Source organism: Ochotona curzoniae, unplaced genomic scaffold (assembly GCF_017591425.1).
Source record: "Ochotona curzoniae isolate NIBS_2020 unplaced genomic scaffold, NIBS_Ocur_1.0 contig_589, whole genome shotgun sequence".
In the NCBI taxonomy this organism is placed as follows: Eukaryota; Metazoa; Chordata; class Mammalia; order Lagomorpha; family Ochotonidae; genus Ochotona; species Ochotona curzoniae.
Window position 1 is genome coordinate 1 of NW_024466482.1, and position 27664 is coordinate 27664.

A 27664-nucleotide genomic window follows, 5' to 3' on the forward strand; every position below is an offset into this window, starting at 1 on the left:
CTTGTAATATTTAATTGGCAGAGGTAAAATTAAATTTACATATGCTTATTAGCTATATATATATATTTGCCTTAACATATTTTTTTGTTAAAAATTTGTTTCAGATTGCAAGCAGGCTTTATGTAGGTAAGCAGTCTTTTTCCTATTTTAGGTCTCATCAGTTTTCTGCATAAAATTTAAAAATTACATTTTATCTTTTTTTTTTTTTTTTTTTAGTAAAAAAGAAAAAGCTTGCTGTAGAACACTCTGGACTAATAAAAGAAAATTGTGATCTACTTGACAAACCTAACTTTCTAGAAAAAGAGGTAAGAGTTTTGAAAACAAAAATAATTAGAGTCAGGAAATAGTATTTATATGTAGATAGTTTTGTGTAAACAGTTGATTTGGAGTGTATGGGCATTATGCTGTTCCTCACTTCAATGCTTAACAAATCTTACTAATTTTAGCCATTTTGTTAGAAGTGATGTGGTCCCATTGTGGATTTACTCCATGTTGTCCTAATGAGTTTCTTATATTTTTTAGCTCATTTGATTTTCTGTTTTATGGACTTACCTTTTCACATTTAAGAAAGTATATTTGTATTTTTCTTTTTGCTAAGTGTTTTTTTTCTATATTTTATAAAGGAGCCCTTCCCTCAATATATGTGTTTCAATTCTCTTCTGATTTGGCTTACTTTGATGATGTTTCAAATTCTGCTACAAATTGATGTTTTCATTTTCTCTCTGTGTGAAGCCCTGCCTTCCAAACAAATGAAAAAAATCTTTATTTGAATGATTTATAGTTTGTGCTCACGGTGTTGGTTTGTTTCAGTATGAAAGCTTAGAGCGATCTTTGCAAGATGCCAGCTTTGAGGAGTCGGAAGAAGGGCAAACTTTGAAGTTAAAGAGACCAAATGACTACATTTTGAAAGCTGGGGCGAGGAGTGTTGCTGACTAACATAGACTTTAAAGATACTATGTTGTCAGCAAACTCCGTTTCAAAGAAATATGAAAAAATATGGTAGTTTTTATAACTTACAAATGGTTAAATATTGGAAATAGACCGTTGGTAGTACATGTTTTGAGTGACGCCTATTCAGCTCGTAGGAGAGCTCTGTAGAAGCTCTTTGTTCTTCCTTCTTGGAAAATCTGTGAAGTGACCTTTCCTTTTTTGGACTCAGTTTACTACACAGAGAGACAAAGGATTCATTCAAACAAATTTAGGACTAGTTGGCAACAATGAATTATCGAAATTGTGTCATGGTATTGGCCTAGATGTAATCCTCAAGAATATTAGGAATTATTCGGAATTGGATCAGAAGTTACATTATAAATATTGATGTGCTGCTAAGTGTTTCGGAACTGGCTCTCCAAAAATCACTTGCTGAGTTCTGGGGAAAAAAAAAGAAAGAAAGAAAAAAAAGGTTCCCAACCTGGCCAGTCTCAAGTTACCAACCTGAGGTTACTGAATGAGGAGTATTTTTATGATCCAGCTTTCCTGAGCCTGGTGTGATTCAACTCCTTATAAGGAAAATCCATTCGATTTTAGCTAAATTAAGATGTATTCAGCTAAGTGACTGGAGAATCTCACTGCTGCTTAAAGATTGAAAAGTCAAAACCAGAGAGCACAGATGCAAGATGCTGATGGTATAAATTGGGTCACAAATATGGTACATGTATTAATCCTTTCTTCTTGTGTTAGCTACTATCAAAAATAACCATATGTATTTGCTTACCACTTAAAGTTATTGCCCCCGTAGTAATTGATTAGAGTTTTGATCAATTGGGAGAATTTTAGAAAGCATTTGGCATGCTAACAGAACAGAAAAAACTCAATAGCAAGCACATTTATTCAAGCTGGGTTGTATGTGTAGACAAAATGAAATAATGAAATATACCAGCTTGTTGTGAAGACGATGCAGTTGTGTAACATAGCAGAATGAAAAGTCACAGTCTTTATTTTCTGGAATAGTAGTAATAATTGAACGCAAAGTACGTGGTAGAATGTTAAGAAATTTAGCAGTAGAATCTATAGATACAAATAAACCAGTAGAGTAACTCTAACTCAGGTCAGAGAATTGCTGCAACAACAGCTAAATTTAGAGACATAGGAAAAACAAGTTTTTTTTTCAGCAGCAAAACATAGAGCTTTTCTCCTTTTATTTTTGCCTGTTTACATTCTTTGATTTTGGTTTTCAATTTTACACAAGTTCGTTGAAGGGTCGTGAATAGCAGAGACATTTAGTATAGTGGTTAAAATTCAGTTGGAATAATTAATCACTTAACTTTTTTTAATTGCACAATTATTGTAATTCATATCAAATATCAAATCTTGATTTGTGTTTAACTCTGATTTGATGACACTATTTAATATACTCAATTAGGTTATTTCACCCTAAATGTTTATACTTTGCCTATGAAGAAGATTGTTGGCACCCACTAGAATTGCTAAGATCTTACTGTTCTGAAAATCATCAGAATCTATGAACAGATTTAGCTAATACTACATATGTTTGGTTGAAGTCACCTGACTTCCCCTAACTGAAAGCTCCCACATCTGTCTTACCAAGTTGGCTTTTTTCTTAGGCAACCAATGAACAGCTGAAGATTTGCAAATCTAAGCTGGACGATAAAGTTCTTTCCGTTGAAAAACAATTTGAACAAGAATTGGAAAAATGTGATCGACCTGAATTGGTAAGGCTTTTTGTTTTGTATTTAAGGAAAATGCTACAAAAAGAATGCTTATGGGATTTCAAAAAGTAATGGTATTGACTAAAGTATATCATGTACTGTACGAAAAGGTAAGGAATACAGAGGCCATAAAAGAAAGAGCAACATTTTCCACCTCCACCATTTTCCTTTCTTAGATTCCATATATAAAGTGGGCTTTTCCCCCCATGTTTTCATACAGAACTTTCTAAACAATGCCAATGTAGCTTACATGAATAATTTTACAAAGTTGAATGATCACATACACACTGGATAGTTTTTATTACTTAAAATGTTTGGTCAGGACAAGCAAGGGGAATCATGATGTGAGTTTAGTTAGTCAGATCTGCTGTGCATGGAGTGATGAGCCCTGGGTAAGTTAAGTGTTGGGAAGTGTCAAAGTTGAGATACTGCGTTTTGGAAACTGCAAGGGCTTAGTAAATACTTGTCTCTTGACTGATACTTTCTTTGCAGGTGGCAAAGATTTTACCAGCGTTACAGGCCCTAAAAGATGGAAGAAAGTCCCTCAACTCACAAATTGCTGACGTAAGTTGAATTTGTCTAACACTTGTAGCTCTGTTATTTTTGAAATAATTTAAATTTAGTTCTTGTTTTTATTTTTCAGGAATACTATATAATGTTAGGGTTTCAGAGTTAGATCTTCAATTTCCATATATATATATATATATATATATATGCACGCACCCATAAGGCATTTCAGGAAAGTTTATAATAGTATACAAATATTTGAAAAGCTGTTGCTCTACTAAGCTTGTTGAAGGTGATTGCTATTTAACATATTAAGACAGAAAAAAAACCCTCATGGAGTTTGACTTTCAGTGGCGGATATACAGAATACGTAGTTGGTAAAATCTGCTATGCAATACGTGGCCATTGATAACAGGCTGTCATTTGTGTAAGGTCACATGGCAGATTAGTGGCAGAGCTGTACTTGATTCTGTGCTCTGTTTTCCTGCTATTCTGGGATACCTCTGCTGGCATTTTGCTGCCGTGTTGGTAGGTACACTGCCATGTTGCTATGTGTTGGAATGCTTTGGCCGTTATCCACATAAAGATTCCAGGGAGTCCATGAAGATAAGCCATTGTATTATGTTGTTATTGACCTAATGTTTTTTTTTTTTTCTACTTAGGCTACAACAACGACCAGACCATTTCAAATTATTCATGAGGCAATTAAGGCAGAACTAGAGAAGGTTTTCAATGAAAATGTGCAGCTTCACCAAGAACTGTTGCAGGTTTGTACTCTAAGTGAATCTTGCTTTCAAGTATGTAATGAGAAGAGCTTTGGGCATCCTTGTGACCAACCACATGTTAAGAGCAGGGTGGTTTTTGTTTTTTGATTTTCTACTTAATATCACGGTAGGGTACTTCCATTGCACTCTTGTAACTGTGTGTTTTGGATAGGGATGCACAAGTGTATATTCTTCTGGTTCTCTTTCCTCGGAGTGAAAGTAAACCAGGGTGTTTGACACTTAGGCAATCACAGCAAATAGCGTTTAGCACCTGTTGCTTATCCGGGGCTTCGAGGCAAAATGGATCCTGGAGGTAGTTCAAATGAGGACTGAACATGTATCCTTTTTCTCCCTGTTTATATAGGCAAGACACACAGATTCTCATGTGTTCCGTTTCCTTTTTTCCCCCAATCAATTTATAGTTATTCAGCAAGAAACTTTGCAGTAATTGCATTACTATGACTCTAAATGCTTTATCTGGATCATTTAATATGATTGCATTTTCTGTCTACCTTCTGTCAACATTTTCTCTAATATTAATAATAATTTTGTTTCCTGTCTATCTACCCATAACTCTCAAAGAGAGTTATGCATCTTTGATGCATTTCGTATAATACCTTATGGGTTTATGCCTCTAACATAACAAAGCACCAGTCTTTTGCCATCTTGGTGTCAAAAACAAGTCAGGCCTGTGTTAAGCTTGTGATCAAATCAAAACTAGATATTTATATAAAAAATTAATTATATAACATCACTTGTTACAACTACTTTCTGTGGTTTTAATTGTGTTACTGGAATAAAACATTGTAATACGATCGTTCACTAATGCTTTAAGACTGAATGTCACTTCATGTTTTCAGCAATGTGTTAGCTAGCACCCAGTCAACAAATCCAATGATTTGTTTTAATTCCATTTTCTTAAGACTTACTTTTATTTGAAAGGGAGATTTACAGAGAGACACGTAGCGACAGAAAGAGAGAACTTCCACTCTGGTTTGTTACCCAAATGGCTGCAACCGCAGGACCTGGACCAGTCTTCAGCCAGGAGCCTGGAGCTACTTCTGAGTCTCCCACATGAGTGTAGCGGCCCAAGAACATAGCCATCCTGCACTGCTTTCCCAAGACATAAGCAGGGAGCTGGCTCCGAAGTAGAGCAGCCAGCACTTGAATTGATAGCCACATGGGATGCAGGCCCCTTAAGTAGAGGCCTGATCTTAGTGTTATTAACAGTTTTATGGAAAAATTCATAGTATCCAAAGTTTGCATGGATTTTAAAGCATTTTTAGTGACCAAATATTGTCCCTAGTTTTTCTCCATGAACTCTTTGAGGTACTTGTGTGTTTGTCTCAGTAAGCCTTTTATGTGATAAACATATGTAAGTCAGTTGAAGAATACTTAAGTCTTGTTTGAACTATCCCAGTTTGGAAATTCTTCGTAGTAGGAGTCTTCTTCCTTCCTGGAAGTAGCAGAACTGCCTTTTTGGATGTCTGTTAATGACACCACCAGCCTTGTGAATTCATCTGTTTACAAACGTGCATGATGAGTGAAATTTTTTGTTTCAATTTCAGCTTTCAGAAGAACCTGGACCATGGAAAGAAAAATTACGGAAAGCTGCTGATGAAGCACAAATAGGACTTGAAAACACTAAAATACGCAGAAAACAACTTCTGAGGGATGCACGAGGCCTCTTTGAGGTTAATGACGCCTCTGATTTGTATGATTGAGCTGGCTGGAATTTTATTTTAACATGGAAATTTATAAAGTTTTACATGCCAAAAAAAAAGTTTTGCAAACAAATCCTTGCTATGGGAAATGATGAATTAAATTGCTAGACTGGGATCTTGAAACTATTCTTAGTGTCATAATCTTCCCCTCTGCACCCACATATTCCACAGCTATCGATTCAGCAAACCATAGATCAGAAATATTTGAAAACCAAATGAATTGTGTCTGACAGAATGTTTTCTTGTCATTATTCTCGATAGTGCTACCACAATTTCTGTCACAGAGTTAGCATTAGTAGCAGTATAGAACTGAGTTAAAATATAGGTATGTGTAGATTGTACCTGAATACTGCACTGCAGAGTATAAGAGCCTTGAGTAGCTGTGGATGTTGGCATTTAGGAGTTGGATGGCTGGTCCTTGGAACCTTCCACTTGTGGACACCAAGTGATAAATGTATTGTTTAATTCTTTGCCTAAGCGTAAAAGATTGAAAGACCTTGAAATGCACGATAAACGCAACAAAAATGAGACACTAACCTTGAACTGTGCTCAAATCTGAAGGCCCTGTTGTTTGTGCCTCAAATTCTAAAGAGTGAAGGGATGGAAGCATGGCAACTGTAGAGCAGAATAGATTTATGTGGGTCTTTCCAGAGAAATACATGGCTCAGTCCTTTGATTTTTTTGGTTACAGTTCTGGAAAATCTGTTTCCAAAGGGAAAAAAAAATACCCAATACTGGGAGCCCTCTTATGCTCTAATTTGGATTCTTAAGAATGTGTTTTATCTCAGTTGAACTCCTCACTTCTGTTTTGTTTTGAATACATTAAAATTTGTAATCTTTATAACACAGATTTCATAATTCTATCAAATGTATCCTTGGGTTAATGATCACTATTATTTCTAGCAGATAATTATGTCATATAAAGCATTTTACCATTTAAAAATAAATATTTAGCAAGAATGAGCCATTATGAGATCTTCCATGTAGGAATCACTAGTTCTGGTTTTATCTTGGAGCACTTAATAGCCAATAATATGTTACAGCTTCTCTACCTGTGTGAAAGGGAGAGAGACAGAGAGAGATAGACTTACATAAAGCTTTCCCACTTGCTGTTTCTCTTTAGTACCCAGAAGAGCCTTGGCTGGGCCTTGTAGCCAGCAGTCAGGAGCTCCATCTGAGAGGAGTGGCAGGGACACATCTACCTGAACTGCCCGCTGGTGAGGTGGTGGTGTTCATGGAAGGGAACTAGCAAGAAATTGGAATCAAGAGATAGAGTCAGAATGGGAATCCAGACATTTAGATGGAGAATGAGCGTCTCAAGGGGTGTCTTTTTCAAAAAAAAAAAAAAAGATTTATTTATTGTTATTGGAAAGGCAGATATACTGAGAGAAGGAGATGAAGAAAGATATTCTGTCCACTGATTCACACCCCATGCGGCCACAATGGCTAGAGCTGAGCTGATCCAAAGCCAAGAGCCAGGAGCTTCAAGCTTCTTTTGGGTCTTCCATGCTGGTGCAGGGTCTCAAGGCTTTGGGTCTTCCTCAGCTGCTTTCACAGGCCACAAGCAGGGAGCTAGATGGGAAGTGGAGCAGCTGCGACATGAACCAGTGTCCTTATGGGATCCTGGTGTGTGCAAGGCAAGGATTTTAGCCACTAGACTACTGCACTGAGCCCTCAAGATGTGCCTTAACCACTGTGCCAAATACCCACCCTATGTAGATTCATTCAAAAACTGTACTTGTACATCCACAAGTTGTAAAGTTGGGCTGGCATTGTCATATGTAGGTGAAGCTGCCACATACATTAGCATCTCATACAGCTTTTTGCTAACTTACCTGGAAAGGCTACCGAAAGATGGCCCAAATCCGTGGACCTCTGCCAGCTGTGTGGGAGACCCAGATGGAGGCCGTGACTCCTGGTTTCACAATGTTACAGTAATTTAGGGAGCAAACCCATGAATAGAAGAGTGTGTCTGTATCTGTCTCCTCCTATTTGTCCTTTGACTGTCAAATAAATACGTACAGAAGTCTTGAAAGAAATAATGAATACACCAGTGTAAGTCATTCACCTTTTTCTTTTGTTTTGTTTTTTGCTCAACATCAAATGTCTAACTGAACCCTTACTAAAGGTGAAAGACCCGTCTTCATCTCTCAACGTTGTAGAAGACACAACTAAAAATAATGACAAGAAAAACTTGGACAGGAAGAATGACGAAAACAATTGTGGTCCTTTAGGTATTAAATCAGTATTCACCTCTTGTTAAAATTATGACTAGTTCTTTTCTTCTGTTTGTTTTTTGTTCCCCCTCTAGACTTTTTTGCGGGGTGGTTTCAGGGTTTTACTTGAGCATAGATGTAAAGTTTGCACCCAGCTGGCTGCTCATTTTCTTTGCAGTGCAGCCTAGCATTGGGATTGGTGACTCAGATGGACAGCTGGGCTGCCATTTCCCTGAGGGCTTTGCAGTTCTTGGAGGAGACATTGTGAGCAATCTCTGCACAGCAGGATTTGTTGCACATGAGTAGCACCTCTAACTCCTTGATGTCATGCGCCAGGAACTTCCAGAAGCCACTGGGCAGCCTGTGCTTTGTCTTCTTGTTGCCCCAGTAACCATTGTTGGGCATCAGTATCTGGCCCTGAACCTCTCGCACACCTTGTAGTCAGTGCCTTTGGGCTCCTGCCAGTTCTGCTTAATTTTGACATAGTGGCGAGCCTGGTGCCAGATGTACTTTTTGGTCCTCTTCTTGATGACCTTGGGTTCAGCAGGGGTCTGAGGGCAGCCATGATACCTTTGGGGAAGCAGCAAAGCCACAAGTATAACCCATGCTCCCTGGAGTGAGTTGCTCTGCTTGGGGTACACACACTATGTCAGTGTCTTCCAGTTGCCGGTCTGTGGCAAGCTGAGAATGGAATGGCCAGCTGTGTGGCTTCGCTCCCCCTCCCACCTCCAAAGCTGACAGAGCACTGGCCACACTCGAGATGGCATCTGGGACGTGGAGGCCATGTTCTTAGTATACTTGTGCTTTGACAAGTTGGAAACAGTGTCACTGTCTCACTTTGCATTTATCTTCAGTTGGAGCAGCCCTGGTAAATCCCTTCAACACCTCATAGACCAGTGCTTGTTTTTCTCTGTGTTGTAGGCCACAAAAATGAACAGGTGACTCATTCAAAAAATGAATGCCACACAAATCACAAATTCCTAACTCAAGATTTTTATTAAGTTCATTTGTTACACTACTTTGGGTCACCACCATAATTTTTTGCCATTATCCACTGCAGTCTGGACTTGCCAAAAAAAGGGTTAGCTGAAGCCATGCACGGTGTTCTCAAACCGATTTTGGTGACTTTCATTTTTATTATTTATTTATTATATATATATGTATTTGTATTGTTATTAACATTGTATTATGTGATACAGTTTTATAGGCACTGGGGATTCCCTGCACCCCTCCCACACCCCTCCCCCATAGTGGATTCCTCCACCTTGCTGCATAACCACAGTTCAAGTTCAGTTGAGATTCCTTCATTGCAAGCATATACCTAGCATAAAGTCCAGCATCTTATTGTCCAGATAAGTTCAGTGGCCTCTTGGGGAGACCTTCTCTGGTCTGAAGGTAGAGCTAACAGAGTAAAGTTCCGGTCAGTTAAAAGCCCCAACAAAACATCAGCATCAATATACAATGTTATGGAATTAATTGACATAGTATTGAGTAAACAATATGTTAAAAATAATGCAAGTTCAATTCTTCAAAACATCTGGGTTGAGACAGTATCAATGACAGGTTCAAAAAATAACAACCAACCAAACAAAAATTACAGGTTAATCATTTCTTGCAAGGCAAACATGTGGTATGTAACCTTTTGGGATTCGCTCATTTCTCTTAGCATTATAGTTTCCAGTTGGGCCCATTTAGCCACAAAGAACTGCATTTTGTTTTTTTAATAGCTGAGTAGTATTCCATGGAGTAGATGAACCAAAGCTTTCTTATCCAATCTTCTGCTGATGGGCATTTCGGTTGCTTGCATGTTTTTGCAATTACTGATTGTGCTGCTATGAACATAGGGATGCATGTTGGTTTGTCGTGAAACAGGTGTTTTGGATATATTCCTAGGAGTGCTATTGCTAGGTCATATGGTATGCAGATTTTGAGTTGTTTGAGTGTTCTCCAGACTGATTTCCATAAAGGCTGTACCAACTTGCAGCTCCACCAGCAGTGGAGTAGGGTTCCCTTTTCCCCGCATCCTCGCCAACAAGTGTCATTGGTGTTCTTTTTTTATGTGGGCCAATCTTACTGGTGTTAGGTGGTACCTCATCGATGTCTTAATTGGGATTTCCCTTATTGCCAGGGAACTGGAACGTTTTTTCATATGTTTGTTTGCCATTTGGGCTTGTTCCTTTGTGAAATGTTTGCCCATTTCCCGTGCCCATTTCTTGAGTGGCTTGTTTGTTTTGGTGTTTTGGTTGTTTTGGAGTTCTTTGTATATCCTGGAGATTAGCCCACTATCGCCTACAGAGTGCGCAAAGATCTTCTCCCATTCTGTGGGTTGGTTTTTTACTTTACTGATAGTTTCCCTTGCTGTACAGAAGCTTCTTAGTTTGATGAGGTCCCATTTGTTTATTCTGTTCTTAACTGCTATTGCTTTTGGCGTCCTTCTTAGAAAGTCAGGACCTACTCCTAGGTCCTTCCGGGTATTTCCAACATTTTCTTGCAAGAGTTTGAAGGTTTCTGGATGTAGGTTTAGGTCTTTTATCCATGTAGATTGGATCTTAGTGTATGGTGACAGATGTGGGTCTATCTTTTTGTGTCTGCAGGCTATCAGCAGGGAAAAAGATGGCCGACCTCGAGGAGCTGTTATAAGGTGGAGAACAAAGAGAGAAGGACCGATCCAGCCGAAAAACAAACCAGGAGACACAGAATTGCAGGGAGAGGAGTGGGAAAGACACTAGACTGCACTGAAGTAAGATCAACTCAGCCTGCAGGGACAGTGAGAAAAAAAAAGAAAAGAAAGAGAGGACGTCGCACAGGACTTGGTGAGTTGCAGTCCCACACAGGTGGAAGGTTGGCTGCGCAATCTTGGCCGACCCAGGGAAGACAAGGGCAACTGCAAAAACCAGCTCCCGCACCAGCGGGAGCCACAGACTACTGTAGCCCCGGAAACCCTAAGGGTAGCTACAGGTTTGAACATAGGGGCCATCAACCCCTGCAGAGGTTGAGGACAAGCAGGGGAGGGGGCCCCAGCAGAACGCCCGCCAACAGCTCAGCCCCATTGAGAGAGTGCAGAGGGGGGTGGAGCCACTCTCAGAGGTCTGGGTCACAAAAACTAGGCTCCAAACTGTGGATTAGCTGCTGGGTTTCCTGCTGTGCTTGGCCTGAGCCCCAGAAGGGGAGCACTGCACCTCAGAGTCAGCCAACCCAGATGGAGGTGAGGGCTAGAAGGGACACAGCTGCGCACCTTACAGCTGGGGAACACATCTGAGTGAGTTCAGCGGGAATCTTCACTAGGCCTTGACATCCCAAGCTTCTCTGACCCAGCTCTGTGCTGCGGATTTCAAGCTGCAGGCAACTGGAAACTCCAGAGGAGACCAGCTTTCCTAACCCAACTTGGGGCTGCAAATTCCAAGCCTTAAGCCAGCAGCAGGAGGCTTGGGCGGAACCCCCTGCCAGGCTCAGCTCTTAGCCCAGAGGCGGGGCACTGATTCATGGGCTAGCAGGACCATGACAGTGTGTTCCACAGTGCGACAGCGCCTTTCAGAAAGCGCAACAGGGGCCCTCACTAGACTGGGGCACGCCATGTTGTCCCAAACCAGCTCAGGGCTGCGAATTCCTTGCCACAGGCAGCTGGAAGCTCCGGTGGAACCCCCTGCCGTGCTCAGCCCCATCTTCAGAGGCAGGGCAGCACTGCTCCACACAGCTAGCTGAGCCAGGCAGGGTCACAGGCTGGCAGGCTTGGAGGGAGACAACAGTGCGCCTCACAGTGGGACAGTGCCTTTGAGCAAGTGTAACAGGTAGAGCAGCCTCTCACTAGGGCCAGGCCCACAGAACCTTGCAACACAAATCAGGGTCGGAAAGAGCAGCAGGTGGCTGGAGAATGGGCAGAATACCCTGCTGTGCTGTACTCAGCTTTAACTCCAGAGGTGGGGCACTGCTCAATAGAGTCTGCTGACCTGGGTGGAGGTGCAGGCAAGCAAGCCACAGAAGCTTGTCTCCCAACAGGGGAGTACATTTGTGAGAGAGTGGAACCGCACACTCTATATCCACCCAGAGCAAAGACAAGAAACCCAAGCCTACAAAGTCTCTCATCCACACTCTATCCCTGTTGGCACACACAAGACAATACCTATCCGAGGAAACAGAAGGAGGCTGACCGAGAAGGGCAAGCATAGAGGAGGACTTGGTAAAAGAGGGATGAAAGTTAGCTGAGGGAAGAGCAGCAGACCAGAAACATGCAGAGAAGAGTGCTTGAAGCGTCCCTGAACACGGAGCAACCAAGAAGAATCACGCAACTTAGGAATCCAGAGAAAGTAAGCAGGAAACACAACAACCCGCCCGGAGCGTGGAAAAAAATAGCACAATGAGAAAAAGCATCAGAAAAAGCAATGACTCAGTTGAGAGAGCCAGCACCCCACCAAATGAGGGCCAAAAGCCATTACCAACATTGGAGATGCGAGATGAAGACAAGGAAGATGTACCAGACAAGGAATTTAAACAAATAATGCTAAAATTCGTCAGAGACCATGAGAAGAAGTGGGAAGACTTCAAGAACAAAATAGTCACAGAAATACAACAAGTCAAAACCAAAATGGCTGACCTGGAACTCAAAATTGAAAGTCTGACCAACAGAATAAATACAGCAGAAGAAAGGATCTTTGAAACTGAAGACACACATAATGCAGATCCCCAGCTCATTAAACAGCTGGAGACAAGCCTCAACAAAGCTAATAAAATGATAGAAGAAATGAAAGATTACTTCAGAAAATTGAATATTCGGATCATGGGCCTTCCCGAAGGAGTGGAAAGAGAGTCAGGAATGCAAGGGGTGCTCAACGAAATTATACAGGAAAACTTCCAAAACACTGGGAGCATGAACCCAACCCACATACAAGACAGACAGAGAACTCCCAACAGACATGACCCAAAGAGATCTTCACCCGGACACATGGTACTCAAGCTCTACTCCAACGAAGACAAAGAAAGAATCCTGAGACAAGTACAAAGCAGAGAAAAGATCACATACAGGGGAAAACCCATCAGAATCACTGCTGACCTCTCTGAAGAGACCATACAAGCAAGGAGAGATTGGACAAAGATTTTCCAAATCCTGAAGCAAAACAACTGTCAACCAAGAATAATAGACCCAGCAAAGATCTCATTTATATATGAGAATGAAATCAGATCTTTCCATAGCAAGGAAAAACTAGAAGAATATGTCAACACAAAACCAATTCTACAAAATCTCCTTAGAAATGCGCTAAGTCCAGAAAAAACGGAGGCAAACCATAAACAAAGATGGCAAACAGGAAGGTCTTCAAACTAAAGCCCACACAAGGAAGGGCAATTACACAGATAACAACACACACAAAACACACTCGCATGGCAGGGCAAAATCGCAACCTCTCAATTTTAACTCTTAACACAAATGGTCTGAACTCACCAATCAAAAGATAAAGATTAATGGAATGGATCATCAAACAAGACCCAACTTATGTTGCCTAGAAGAATCACATCTAGCCAAAAAAGATGCAAAGAAACTGAAAGTGAAGGGATGGAAAAAGATATTTCATGCCAATGGACGAGAAAAAAAAGCTGGGGTAGCTGTCCTAATTTCAGACGAGATAGATTTCAATCTAACTAACATCAAAAGAGACAAGGAAGGCCATTTTATACTGGTGAAAGGAATGATCCATCAAGAAGCAATCACCTTCATTAATGTTTATGCACCAAATCTCAACACGCCTAGTTACGTAAAGCAATTACTTACAGACTTAAGGGAAGACATAGATACCCACACAATTCTTGTAGGCGATCTCAACACACTTTTAACATCAATGGAGCAGTCCAGGAAACAAAAACTCAACAAAGAAACAGCAGAGCTCACACAAACAATAGAACAACTGGACTTAGTAGACATATATAGAACTTTTTATCCTAAGGCCACAGACTATACATGCTTTTCAGCAGTGCATGGCACCTTCTCCAGAATCGACCAAATAATAGGACACAAAGTGAATCTAAATAACTTCCAAAAGATTAGAATCATACCATGTACCCTCTCAGACCACCATGGGATGAAACTGGAAATCAACAACTCAAAACTCCCCAGGAAATATAGACACTCTTCGAAGTTGAACAATATGCTATTAAACGAACAATGGGTCAGAGAAGAAATTAAAGATGAGATCAAAAAATTTATGGAAACCAATGAAAACTCTGATACAACATTCCAAAACTTGTGGGACACCGCCAAAGCAGTGCTACGGGGTAAACTCATCGCAATTGAAGCCCATGTCAAGACCCAAGAAAGACGCCAAATACAGGAACTAACCACACACCTCCAGGAGCTGGAAAAACAGCAGCAGAAGAGCCCCACACACAATAGAAAACAAGAAATCATCAAAACAAGGGAGGAGATAAACCAAATAGAAATCAAAAAAACTGTACATGAAATCCACAAATCAAAAAGTTGGTTTTTTGAGAAAATAAACAAAATAGACACTCCACTGGCCCGACTGACCAAAAAACAAGAGAAAGCGAGAATCAACAGCATTAAAGATGAAAAAGGCAACATCACAACAGACGCTGCAACCATTAAGAAAATAATTAGAAATTACTACAAAGAACTGTACTCCAATAAATTAGAAGACCACCATGAAATGGAAAAGTTCTTAGACCTCCACCACTTACCAAAACTCAGTCCAGAGGCAACAGAAGAATTAAATAAACCCATAACTGAGACAGAGATTGAAGCAGTCATCAAGGATCTCCCAACAAAGAAAAGCCCAAGCCCAGACGGTTTCACTACAGAATTCTACAAAACATTCTGAACAGAACTAACCCCAATCCTCTACAAACTCTTCAAAACAATAGAAAAGGAAGCAACCCTTCCAAACTCATTCTATGAAGCCAACATTACCTTAATCCCAAAACCAGATACAGAACCGTCAGAGAAGAAAAACTACAGACCTATCTCTCTGATGAACATTGATGCTAAAATTCTCAACAAAATCCTAGCCAATAGAATTCAAAAAATCAGACAGATCATTCATCCGGATCGGGTAGGATTCATCCCTGGAAAGCAAGGATGGTTCAACATTCGGAAATCCATAAATGTGATACATCACATCCAAAAGCTAAAAAACAAGAACCACATGATAGTATCAATAGACGCAGAAAAACTTTTGACAAGATCCAACACCTCTTTATGTTAAAAACTATAATCAAGGTAGGCATAGATGGAAAAATCCACAACATAATCAAAGCAATCTATGAAAAACCCAACGCCAGCATCATACTGAATGGAGAAAAGTTAGAACCCTTCCCACTGAGATCTGGAACAAGACAAGGATGCCCACTATGTCCACTGCTATTCAACATAGTCCTAGAGGTACTTGCAGAGGCCATAAGACAAGAAAAAGAAATCAAAGGCATACAAATGGGGACGAAGAAGTCAAGCTTTCACTATATGCAGATGACATGATCCTGTACATAGAAAAGCCAGGAGACTCAATACAGAAACTGCTAGAACTTATACAAGAGTTTGGCAGAGTGGCAGCGTACAAAATTAATGAACAAAAATCAACAGCCATTGTGTACGCAAACAGCCCCAAGATGGAAAAAGACCTAACCGGCAAGATACCATTCAAAATAGTAGAGAAAAGTATGAAGTATCTGGGAATATCTAACTAAAAGTGTAGGAGACCTATTCGAAGAAAACTACAAACTACTCAAAAAAGAAATTGAACAAGACCTCAAAAGATGGAATAGCATTCCATGCTCCTGGATAGGTAAAATTTTTATTATTTTTTAAAGTAACATTTAGAGCTGGCGTTGTGGCACAGTGTTTGGAAGTGCTGCCTGCAGTGCTGGCCTCAATATGAATACATGTTTGAGTCCGGGATGTGGAGAGGCAGTGGAAGGTGGAAGATGAAAAGACCTGTGTCCCTAATGCCCACAGGGGAGACTTGGAAAGTGATACTTTTTCCTGAACTATAAGTAACAAATACATGCATGAAGAAATGTGATTTTTTTTATTAGGCATTTATTAGTCATGGGCTTGTGATTGAACGGTGGACCTGTGCATGAGAAAAGCTTCAAGCCCACCATGCGACAGGCCCCAGTTACAGGGCCTGTGTGTGTAGCCCAGGAGCGCTAGCCAGTTTGCCAAAGCTGCAGATTGGTGGAATGTCCAGCACCATGCCCACTGTGGATGCAGGGAGGGAGGGGAGAGATTGCACTGCCAGCTCTCAGAGGACATGCGGCCAGCCATGCATGCCAGGTCCTGCAGTGTGCGGGGCAGCTGCCCACATGGGCTGTGGCATGAGCTGCGGGCATGGGCCTTCCGTGGCTGCTGGGGCTAGCTAGCTGTGGACTCTGGCGTGCTTGGGTCTCACTGACGCTACCTTGCTTCACAGTGGACAGCCCTGCAGCCTCTGATGGGCCACAGGGCCACGATGACCAACTACTGACATTTGAGACAGGCTGCACCAAGGTGGACTGCGGGTAAGTGTATGTGTTTGTGTGCATGGCCGTGGCCGTGGCACGTGGCTGGCCATGCCTGAGTGGAATATAGTGGTGCCCAGCTGCCTGTGGAGGTGGCGGCAGGCTGGGCTGTGGAAGGCTGGTGGTGTGCCAGGAAGGCTCCATTGTGCCCTGCACTCCAACTCTGCTCTGGTCAGGCCCTCCAGGTCTCCAGAGGCTTTGGCGCTGTGCCTTGCCAAGAGCCCTCCTTGGTGCTGGCTGTCAGCCATTGGTGTGGGAAGCCCCCGAGGTGCTGCCTGTGTTCCCCTGGGTCCTGCTGGGTCATGGGAGCCAAGGGTGCCGGAGATGAACTGCCTCGTGGGCCCCATCTCCGTGAGGCCCCATGAAAGGAAGTCGAATACTTCTTTGTGGTCTCCGTATTGGTGCTTGGCAAAGTTTGGGTGTAGGATATGTGTTGTTGTTGCGGCAGCTGGTGCGGCCAGCGTCTGGGACAGACGCCAAGCAGAGAGAAAGGTGGACAGGGCAGCCTGTGACATGTTTGGTGCTGGGGGCCACCATAGCCAGGCTCATGGAAGTGTCCCAGGCCTAGCATACCAGCCCCTTGGTGTTGACCAGCATGCATGGGCTTGCTTCTAGCCCAACCCTGATTGAATCCAAGTGTGAGAGAGCAGGGCTTAGAGCGGGCGGTGAGATGGGGTCATCTGCTGCAGAACCAACCTCCTGCATGTCCCCACACAGTCTAGACACCACCTGCCTGGACCATGACCCCCAGAGGTCCCCGGGCCCTTTCCTTAGCTTTCAGCCACAGGTGCTGGGTGCCCTGGTGCCAAGCATGCATTGCTGCGGCCCCCAGTTGGGATGGGTTGCCACTACCAAGCTGTCTTCCCCCATGACCCTGTGTCCTTGGGCCCAAGAGGGAGGCCGAGCGCCAGCAGTGGTGGCTCCTGAGGATGCAGGCCCTCAGTCCTGCCCTGAGGCCCAGCAGCACTCAGCTCACTTCTCCCCTGTCTTGTCTCCTCCGGCCCAGGTCTGTAGAAGACAGCACGCCACCAAACGCCTGTGCGTCTATTGCTATGCCAGTCGGGGATGGCTGGGCCCCACCGGCCGCCCCCATGACCATTGTCACCAACCTTGGAATAGGTGTGCAGGCAGCACTGAGCTCCGCCGAGCCGGTGGAAGGTGAGTCATGTCATGGATGATGTGGGTGGTGTACTCGGCCCCAGGGCTGTTCACGCGTGGCTCCTGGCATGTCCGGAGCCCCAGGACATGACCTGAGCCTGTGGTGAGGCCAGGTGGGCATTCTTGGTGCTGGTGGTGGCTTGGACTTGTTCCCAAATCCCTCAGCCTCTCCCATGGCCCCTTTTGCCCTGAGCTCCAGGGTGCATTGCCTGGCTGGAAGGTGGTCATGAGGCAAGGCTAGTTCCCTGGGCGATATGGAGCTGGATTCCCGACCTTGGCCAGGAGCAGGTGTGGCCATAGTTATGGGCTTGTGATTGAACGGTGGACCTGTGCATGAGAAAAGCTTCAAGCCCTCCATGCGACAGGCCCAGTTGCAGGGCCTGTATGTGTACACCAAGAGCGCTAGCCAGTTTGCCAAAACTGCAGATTGGTGGAATGTCCAGCACCACGCCAGCTGTGGATGGAGGGAGGGAAGGGAGAGATGGCACTGCCATCTCCCAGAGGACATGCGTCCAGCCATGCATGCCAGGTCCTGCAGTGTGCGGGGCAGCTGCCCACATGGGCTGTGGCATGAGCGGCAGGCATGGGCCTTCTGTGGCTGCTGGGGCTAGCTAGCTGTGGACTCTGGCGTGCTTGGGTCTCACTGACGCTACCTTGCTTCACAGTGGACAGCCCTGCAGCCTCTGATGGGCCACAGGGCCACGATGACCAACTACTGACATTTGAGACAGGATGCACCAAGGTGGACTGCGGGTAAGTGTAAGTGTTTTTGTGGGTGTGTGTGTGGCAGTGACCATGCCGTGATATATGACTGCCAGGACTGAGTGGCATATGAGTTGGCTATGTAACCAGTGTAGGACTAATTTAAGTGGGCTTTGGACAGTTCATCGAGTGCCAGGAAGGCCCCATTCTAGAACGCTCGGCACCACTGCTCTGGTGGGCCACTGCTGGTCTGCAGAGCGCTCTTGGCAGTGTGCCTCCCTGAGAGCCGCGTCCCTGGCCGTCAGCTGCGGTGGTGAAGCCCCCTGGGGCCTTCCCTGTGTCGCAAGGGACCGGAGGATCAGGACCCCTTGTGGGGTATCCGTGCCGTCCCATCTCCACGTGTTGCGTGCGAGTAATAGGCAGTGAAGCCCGTAATAGTGTGTGTGTGAGTGCCCCGGGAAAGTGTGGGTGAATGATGTCATTGCGCGAGTGAGTAGCTGGTGTGGCCGGCATGCGGCACGCACACGGAGCAGAGGGCCAGGTGGCCGCGGGAAGCCCTAGCGTGTGTGTTCCTGGGTCCTGCCGGAGTCGGGCGCATGGGCATGTCCCCGGCCAGCTCAAGTGGGACTGTTGGCGTTGCCCAGGCTCCTTGGGCTTGCTTCTGGCTCGACCTGGTGCGTGCCCAAGCGTGAGGGAGCCAGGGCCTTGGGGCTCGGGGGTGACGTGGGATGCTGTGCTTCAGAGCCTACCTCTTGGCCGTGCCCACGCAACGCAAACACCACCCCCACCTGGACCACGGCCAGCAGGGTGTCCCAGGCCCCTTGTGTCAGCTTGCACCCATAGGTGCAGTGGTGCCACGGTGCTGGCTCGCTCGGGTCCCCGCTGGCATGGGTTGCCACTGTCACAGTGTTTTTCCTTGGGAGGCCGGCCGCTTGGGCCCAAGAGGGCGGCCGAGCGCTGGCGGTGGTGGTTCCTGGGGCAGCCGGGTCCCAAGCCATGCCCCTGGATCCAGCAGCGCTCAGCTCTCTTCCCCCTGGCCTCTTTCCTCAGGCCGGGCTCGGCCCCACACTACCTGGACGTGACCAGATTTACCCATAGGAGACCCGAGGCCCTGGCCCACTGGGCTTTGCAAGAGTGGGCTGCCAGCCTGAACATTGTCGTCAGCCCGAAGTTCCTCCAGTTAGAGGCCGTCGAGGGTGAGTCGCGGGATGCAACTCCCGCAGGGTGAGCTGGCCCTCAGTGTAGTTGGCGTTTGTCTCCTGGTGCTGCTGCCAGAGCCCCGGGACACAACGTGAGGTTGCCGTGAGCCCAGGCAGAGCCTCTTGGTGCTGCTGCTGCTGCTGTTGCTTCTGCAGGCTGGGAGTCGTGCCCACGCTTCCCTCCCTCTCGCCCAGCCCCTTTCCCCCTGAGGTCCAGGGTAGAATGCGCAGCCCGTAGGATGGCTGGACGCAGTAGTGTTTGCATGGGCGCTACGGGGCTGGGTTGCAACCTTGACAACTGTGGCCAGCGCCTGCCTGAAGTCCTGGCTGTGTGGTGGTGGTGGAAGGGTCCTGCCATAGGTTAGAAACCCTGAGCTCTCAGTGTGTGTCAGGCCCCAGGGGCAGTGCACACGTGTGCTCCCCGAGGGCAGAGGGCTGCTGGCAGAGTGGGCTTGCCCATGCAGAGAGGGAGAGATGGGTGGAGGGGGGGAGGCAGTGAGGGTGGGAGGGAGGGAAGAAGAGCACAGAGGGCTGGCAGAGGCCACGCGTGCCAGGTCCTGCGGCATGCAGGGCGGCTGCCCACCCAGGCGGTGGCGTGAGCTGAGGCCACGGCCCTCCCCTGGCTGCGGAGCTGGCACGCTGGGGACCCTCGCGTGCTTTGGTCTCACGGGAGTTCCCCTGCCCCTCCGTTGCAGTGGACGCCACCGCCCCCTTTGTAGGACCACCCACCCCAGATAATGACAAAGCACTGGCCATTCCCACTGGCAGGACCGACGTGGACTCGGGGTAAGTGTGTGCGTGTGACAGTGGCTGTTGGACATGGCTGCCAGGCCTGAGTGGAATGTGGGGTGTGTCTGTGTTGCCGGGGGAGGGCCCGTGGGGTGAGCTGTGGAAGGCCGGCCGTGTGCCAGGAAGGCCCCGTTCTAGCCCTGCACGGCACCACTGCTCTGGTGGGGCACTGCTGGTCTGCAGAGCGCTCTTGGCAGTGTGCCTCCCTGAGAGCCGCGTCCCTGGCCGTCAGCTGCGGTGGTGAAGCCCCCTGGGGCCTTCCCTGTGTCGCAAGGGACCGGAGGATCAGGACCCCTTGTGGGGTATCCGTGCCGTCCCATCTCCACGTGTTGCGTGCGAGTAGTAGGCAGTGAAGCCCGTAACAGTGTGTGTGTGAGTGCCCCGGGAAAGTGTGGGTGAATGATGTCATTGCGCGAGTGAGTAGCTGGTGTGGCCGGCATGCGGCACGCACACGGAGCAGAGGGCCAGGTGGCCGCGGGAAGCCCTAGCGTGTGTGTTCCTGGGTCCTGCCGGAGTCGGGCGCATGGACATGTCCCCGGCCAGCTCAAGTGGGACTGTTGGCGTTGCCCAGGCTCCTTGGGCTTGCTTCTGGCTCGACCTGGTGCGTGCCCAAGCGTGAGGGAGCCAGGGCCTTGGGGCTCGGGGGTGACGTGGGATGCTGTGCTTCAGAGCCCACCTCTTGGCCGTGCCCACGCAACGCAAACACCACCCCCACCTGGACCACGGCCAGCAGGGTGTCCCAGGCCCCTTGTGTCAGCTTGCACCCATAGGTGCAGTGGTGCCACGGTGCTGGCTCGCTCGGGTCCCCGCTGGCATGGGTTGCCACTGTCACAGTGCTTTTTCCTTGGGAGGCCAGCCGCTTGGGCCCAAGAGGGCGGCCGAGCGCTGGCGGTGGTGGTTCCTGGGGCAGCCGGGTCCCAAGCCATGCCCCTGGATCCAGCAGCGCTCAGCTCTCTTCCCCCTGGCCTCTTTCCTCAGGCCGGGCTCGGCCCCACACTACCTGGACGTGACCAGATTTACCCATAGGAGACCCGAGGCCCTGGCCCACTGGGCTTTGCAAGAGTGGGCTGCCAGCCTGGGCATTGTTGTCAGCCCGAAGAGCCTCCAGTTAGAGGCCGTCGAGGGTGAGTCGCGGGATGCAACTCCCGCAGGGTGAGCTGGCCCTCAGTGTAGTTGGCGTTTGTCTCCTGGTGCTGCTGCCAGAGCCCCGGGACACAACGTGAGGTTGCCGTGAGCCCAGGCAGAGCCTCTTGGTGCTGCTGCTGCTGCTGTTGCTTCTGCAGGCTGGGAGTCGTGCCCACGCTTCCCTCCCTCTCGCACAGCCCCTTTCCCCCTGAGGTCCAGGGTAGAATGCGCAGCCCGTAGGATGGCTGGACGCAGTAGTGTTTGCATGGGCGCTACGGGGCTGGGTTGCAACCTTGACAACTGTGGCCAGCGCCTGCCTGAAGTCCTGGCTGTGTGGTGGTGGTGGAAGGGTCCTGCCATAGGTTAGAAACCCTGAGCTCTCAGTGTGTGTCAGGCCCCAGGGGCAGTGCACACGTGTGCTCCCCGAGTGCAGAGGGCTGCTGGCAGAGTGGGCTTGCCCATGCAGAGAGGGAGAGATGGGTGGAGGGGGGGAGGCAGTGAGGGTAGGAGGGAGGGAAGAAGAGCACAGAGGGCTGGCAGAGGCCACGCGTGCCAGGTCCTGCGGCATGCAGGGCGGCTGCCCACCCAGGCGGTGGCGTGAGCTGAGGCCACGGCCCTCCCCTGGCTGCGGAGCTGGCACGCTGGGGACCCTCGCGTGCTTTGGTCTCACGGGAGTTCCCCTGCCCCTCCGTTGCAGTGGACGCCACCGCCCCCTTTGTAGGACCACCCACCCCAGATAATGACAAAGCACTGGCCATTCCCACTGGCAGGACCGACGTGGACTCGGGGTAAGTGTGTGCGTGTGACAGTGGCTGTTGGACATGGCTGCCAGGCCTGAGTGGAATGTGGGGTGTGTCTGTGTTGCCGGGGGAGGGCCCGTGGGGTGAGCTGTGGAAGGCCGGCCGTGTGCCAGGAAGGCCCCGTTCTAGCCCTGCACGGCACCACTGCTCTGGTGGGGCACTGCTGGTCTGCAGAGCGCTCTTGGCAGTGTGCCTCCCTGAGAGCCGCGTCCCTGGCCGTCAGCTGCGGTGGTGAAGCCCCCTGGGGCCTTCCCTGTGTCGCAAGGGACCGGAGGATCAGGACCCCTTGTGGGGTATCCGTGCCGTCCCATCTCCACGTGTTGCGTGCGAGTAGTAGGCAGTGAAGCCCGTAATAGTGTGTGTGTGAGTGCCCCGGGAAAGTGTGGGTGAATGATGTCATTGCGCGAGTGAGTAGCTGGTGTGGCCGGCATGCGGCACGCACACGGAGCAGAGGGCCAGGTGGCCGCGGGAAGCCCTAGCGTGTGTGTTCCTGGGTCCTGCCGGAGTCGGGCGCATGGACATGTCCCCGGCCAGCTCAAGTGGGACTGTTGGCGTTGCCCAGGCTCCTTGGGCTTGCTTCTGGCTCGACCTGGTGCGTGCCCAAGCGTGAGGGAGCCAGGGCCTTGGGGCTCGGGGGTGACGTGGGATGCTGTGCTTCAGAGCCCACCTCTTGGCCGTGCCCACGCAACGCAAACACCACCCCCACCTGGACCACGGCCAGCAGGGTGTCCCAGGCCCCTTGTGTCAGCTTGCACCCATAGGTGCAGTGGTGCCACGGTGCTGGCTCGCTCGGGTCCCCGCTGGCATGGGTTGCCACTGTCACAGTGCTTTTTCCTTGGGAGGCCAGCCGCTTGGGCCCAAGAGGGCGGCCGAGCGCTGGCGGTGGTGGTTCCTGGGGCAGCCGGGTCCCAAGCCATGCCCCTGGATCCAGCAGCGCTCAGCTCTCTTCCCCCTGGCCTCTTTCCTCAGGCCGGGCTCGGCCCCACACTACCTGGACGTGACCAGATTTACCCATAGGAGACCCGAGGCCCTGGCCCACTGGGCTTTGCAAGAGTGGGCTGCCAGCCTGGGCATTGTTGTCAGCCCGAAGAGCCTCCAGTTAGAGGCCGTCGAGGGTGAGTCGCGGGATGCAACTCCCGCAGGGTGAGCTGGCCCTCAGTGTAGTTGGCGTTTGTCTCCTGGTGCTGCTGCCAGAGCCCCGGGACACAACGTGAGGTTGCCGTGAGCCCAGGCAGAGCCTCTTGGTGCTGCTGCTGCTGCTGTTGCTTCTGCAGGCTGGGAGTCGTGCCCACGCTTCCCTCCCTCTCGCACAGCCCCTTTCCCCCTGAGGTCCAGGGTAGAATGCGCAGCCCGTAGGATGGCTGGACGCAGTAGTGTTTGCATGGGCGCTACGGGGCTGGGTTGCAACCTTGACAACTGTGGCCAGCGCCTGCCTGAAGTCCTGGCTGTGTGGTGGTGGTGGAAGGGTCCTGCCATAGGTTAGAAACCCTGAGCTCTCAGTGTGTGTCAGGCCCCAGGGGCAGTGCACACGTGTGCTCCCCGAGTGCAGAGGGCTGCTGGCAGAGTGGGCTTGCCCATGCAGAGAGGGAGAGATGGGTGGAGGGGGGGAGGCAGTGAGGGTAGGAGGGAGGGAAGAAGAGCACAGAGGGCTGGCAGAGGCCACGCGTGCCAGGTCCTGCGGCATGCAGGGCGGCTGCCCACCCAGGCGGTGGCGTGAGCTGAGGCCACGGCCCTCCCCTGGCTGCGGAGCTGGCACGCTGGGGACCCTCGCGTGCTTTGGTCTCACGGGAGTTCCCCTGCCCCTCCGTTGCAGTGGACGCCACCGCCCCCTTTGTAGGACCACCCACCCCAGATAATGACAAAGCACTGGCCATTCCCACTGGCAGGACCGACGTGGACTCGGGGTAAGTGTGTGCGTGTGACAGTGGCTGTTGGACATGGCTGCCAGGCCTGAGTGGAATGTGGGGTGTGTCTGTGTTGCCGGGGGAGGGCCCGTGGGGTGAGCTGTGGAAGGCCGGCCGTGTGCCAGGAAGGCCCCGTTCTAGCCCTGCACGGCACCACTGCTCTGGTGGGGCACTGCTGGTCTGCAGAGCGCTCTTGGCAGTGTGCCTCCCTGAGAGCCGCGTCCCTGGCCGTCAGCTGCGGTGGTGAAGCCCCCTGGGGCCTTCCCTGTGTCGCAAGGGACCGGAGGATCAGGACCCCTTGTGGGGTATCCGTGCCGTCCCATCTCCACGTGTTGCGTGCGAGTAGTAGGCAGTGAAGCCCGTAATAGTGTGTGTGTGAGTGCCCCGGGAAAGTGTGGGTGAATGATGTCATTGCGCGAGTGAGTAGCTGGTGTGGCCGGCATGCGGCACGCACACGGAGCAGAGGGCCAGGTGGCCGCGGGAAGCCCTAGCGTGTGTGTTCCTGGGTCCTGCCGGAGTCGGGCGCATGGACATGTCCCCGGCCAGCTCAAGTGGGACTGTTGGCGTTGCCCAGGCTCCTTGGGCTTGCTTCTGGCTCGACCTGGTGCGTGCCCAAGCGTGAGGGAGCCAGGGCCTTGGGGCTCGGGGGTGACGTGGGATGCTGTGCTTCAGAGCCCACCTCTTGGCCGTGCCCACGCAACGCAAACACCACCCCCACCTGGACCACGGCCAGCAGGGTGTCCCAGGCCCCTTGTGTCAGCTTGCACCCATAGGTGCAGTGGTGCCACGGTGCTGGCTCGCTCGGGTCCCCGCTGGCATGGGTTGCCACTGTCACAGTGCTTTTCCTTGGGAGGCCAGCCGCTTGGGCCCAAGAGGGCGGCCGAGCGCTGGCGGTGGTGGTTCCTGGGGCAGCCGGGTCCCAAGCCATGCCCCTGGATCCAGCAGCGCTCAGCTCTCTTCCCCCTGGCCTCTTTCCTCAGGCCGGGCTCGGCCCCACACTACCTGGACGTGACCAGATTTACCAATAGGAGACCCGAGGCCCTGGCCCACTGGGCTTTGCAAGAGTGGGCTGCCAGCCTGGGCATTGTTGTCAGCCCGAAGAGCCTCCAGTTAGAGGCCGTCGAGGGTGAGTCGCGGGATGCAACTCCCGCAGGGTGAGCTGGCCCTCAGTGTAGTTGGCGTTTGTCTCCTGGTGCTGCTGCCAGAGCCCCGGGACACAACGTGAGGTTGCCGTGAGCCCAGGCAGAGCCTCTTGGTGCTGCTGCTGCTGCTGTTGCTTCTGCAGGCTGGGAGTCGTGCCCACGCTTCCCTCCCTCTCGCACAGCCCCTTTCCCCCTGAGGTCCAGGGTAGAATGCGCAGCCCGTAGGATGGCTGGACGCAGTAGTGTTTGCATGGGCGCTACGGGGCTGGGTTGCAACCTTGACAACTGTGGCCAGCGCCTGCCTGAAGTCCTGGCTGTGTGGTGGTGGTGGAAGGGTCCTGCCATAGGTTAGAAACCCTGAGCTCTCAGTGTGTGTCAGGCCCCAGGGGCAGTGCACACGTGTGCTCCCCGAGTGCAGAGGGCTGCTGGCAGAGTGGGCTTGCCCATGCAGAGAGGGAGAGATGGGTGGAGGGGGGGAGGCAGTGAGGGTAGGAGGGAGGGAAGAAGAGCACAGAGGGCTGGCAGAGGCCACGCGTGCCAGGTCCTGCGGCATGCAGGGCGGCTGCCCACCCAGGCGGTGGCGTGAGCTGAGGCCACGGCCCTCCCCTGGCTGCGGAGCTGGCACGCTGGGGACCCTCGCGTGCTTTGGTCTCACGGGAGTTCCCCTGCCCCTCCGTTGCAGTGGACGCCACCGCCCCCTTTGTAGGACCACCCACACCAGATAATGACAAAGCACTGGCCATTCCCACTGGCAGGACCGACGTGGACTCGGGGTAAGTGTGTGCGTGTGACAGTGGCTGTTGGACATGGCTGCCAGGCCTGAGTGGAATGTGGGGTGTGTCTGTGTTGCCGGGGGAGGGCCCGTGGGGTGAGCTGTGGAAGGCCGGCCGTGTGCCAGGAAGGCCCCGTTCTAGCCCTGCACGGCACCACTGCTCTGGTGGGGCACTGCTGGTCTGCAGAGCGCTCTTGGCAGTGTGCCTCCCTGAGAGCCACGTCCCTGGCCGTCAGCTGCGGTGGTGAAGCCCCCTGGGGCCTTCCCTGTGTCGCAAGGGACCGGAGGATCAGGACCCCTTGTGGGGTATCCGTGCCGTCCCATCTCCACGTGTTGCGTGCGAGTAGTAGGCAGTGAAGCCCGTAACAGTGTGTGTGTGAGTGCCCCGGGAAAGTGTGGGTGAATGATGTCATTGCGCGAGTGAGTAGCTGGTGTGGCCGGCATGCGGCACGCACACGGAGCAGAGGGCCAGGTGGCCGCGGGAAGCCCTAGCGTGTGTGTTCCTGGGTCCTGCCGGAGTCGGGCGCATGGACATGTCCCCGGCCAGCTCAAGTGGGACTGTTGGCGTTGCCCAGGCTCCTTGGGCTTGCTTCTGGCTCGACCTGGTGCGTGCCCAAGCGTGAGGGAGCCAGGGCCTTGGGGCTCGGGGGTGACGTGGGATGCTGTGCTTCAGAGCCCACCTCTTGGCCGTGCCCACGCAACGCAAACACCACCCCCACCTGGACCACGGCCAGCAGGGTGTCCCAGGCCCCTTGTGTCAGCTTGCACCCATAGGTGCAGTGGTGCCACGGTGCTGGCTCGCTCGGGTCCCCGCTGGCATGGGTTGCCACTGTCACAGTGCTTTTTCCTTGGGAGGCCAGCCGCTTGGGCCCAAGAGGGCGGCCGAGCGCTGGCGGTGGTGGTTCCTGGGGCAGCCGGGTCCCAAGCCATGCCCCTGGATCCAGCAGCGCTCAGCTCTCTTCCCCCTGGCCTCTTTCCTCAGGCCGGGCTCGGCCCCACACTACCTGGACGTGACCAGATTTACCAATAGGAGACCCGAGGCCCTGGCCCACTGGGCTTTGCAAGAGTGGGCTGCCAGCCTGGGCATTGTTGTCAGCCCGAAGAGCCTCCAGTTAGAGGCCGTCGAGGGTGAGTCGCGGGATGCAACTCCCGCAGGGTGAGCTGGCCCTCAGTGTAGTTGGCGTTTGTCTCCTGGTGCTGCTGCCAGAGCCCCGGGACACAACGTGAGGTTGCCGTGAGCCCAGGCAGAGCCTCTTGGTGCTGCTGCTGCTGCTGTTGCTTCTGCAGGCTGGGAGTCGTGCCCACGCTTCCCTCCCTCTCGCACAGCCCCTTTCCCCCTGAGGTCCAGGGTAGAATGCGCAGCCCGTAGGATGGCTGGACGCAGTAGTGTTTGCATGGGCGCTACGGGGCTGGGTTGCAACCTTGACAACTGTGGCCAGCGCCTGCCTGAAGTCCTGGCTGTGTGGTGGTGGTGGAAGGGTCCTGCCATAGGTTAGAAACCCTGAGCTCTCAGTGTGTGTCAGGCCCCAGGGGCAGTGCACACGTGTGCTCCCCGAGTGCAGAGGGCTGCTGGCAGAGTGGGCTTGCCCATGCAGAGAGGGAGAGATGGGTGGAGGGGGGGAGGCAGTGAGGGTAGGAGGGAGGGAAGAAGAGCACAGAGGGCTGGCAGAGGCCACGCGTGCCAGGTCCTGCGG

The 27664-nt window shown here is 50.5% G+C and overlaps 1 long non-coding RNA gene and 1 pseudogene across 1 annotated transcript; one reads left to right on the plus strand and one right to left on the minus strand.

The window, feature by feature from the left end:
* The first annotated feature begins 46 nt into the window (after positions 1-46).
* LOC121162895 lies at positions 47-7885 on the plus strand. The gene is made up of 7 exons (XR_005884861.1): positions 47-126; positions 217-305; positions 2565-2672; positions 3162-3233; positions 3839-3943; positions 5509-5634; positions 7793-7885. It is a non-coding gene; the product is annotated as an uncharacterized LOC121162895 (long non-coding RNA).
* A 109-nt stretch (positions 7886-7994) lies between these two features.
* LOC121162897 lies at positions 7995-8445 on the minus strand (annotated as a pseudogene).
* Positions 8446-27664: the final 19219 nt, after the last annotated feature.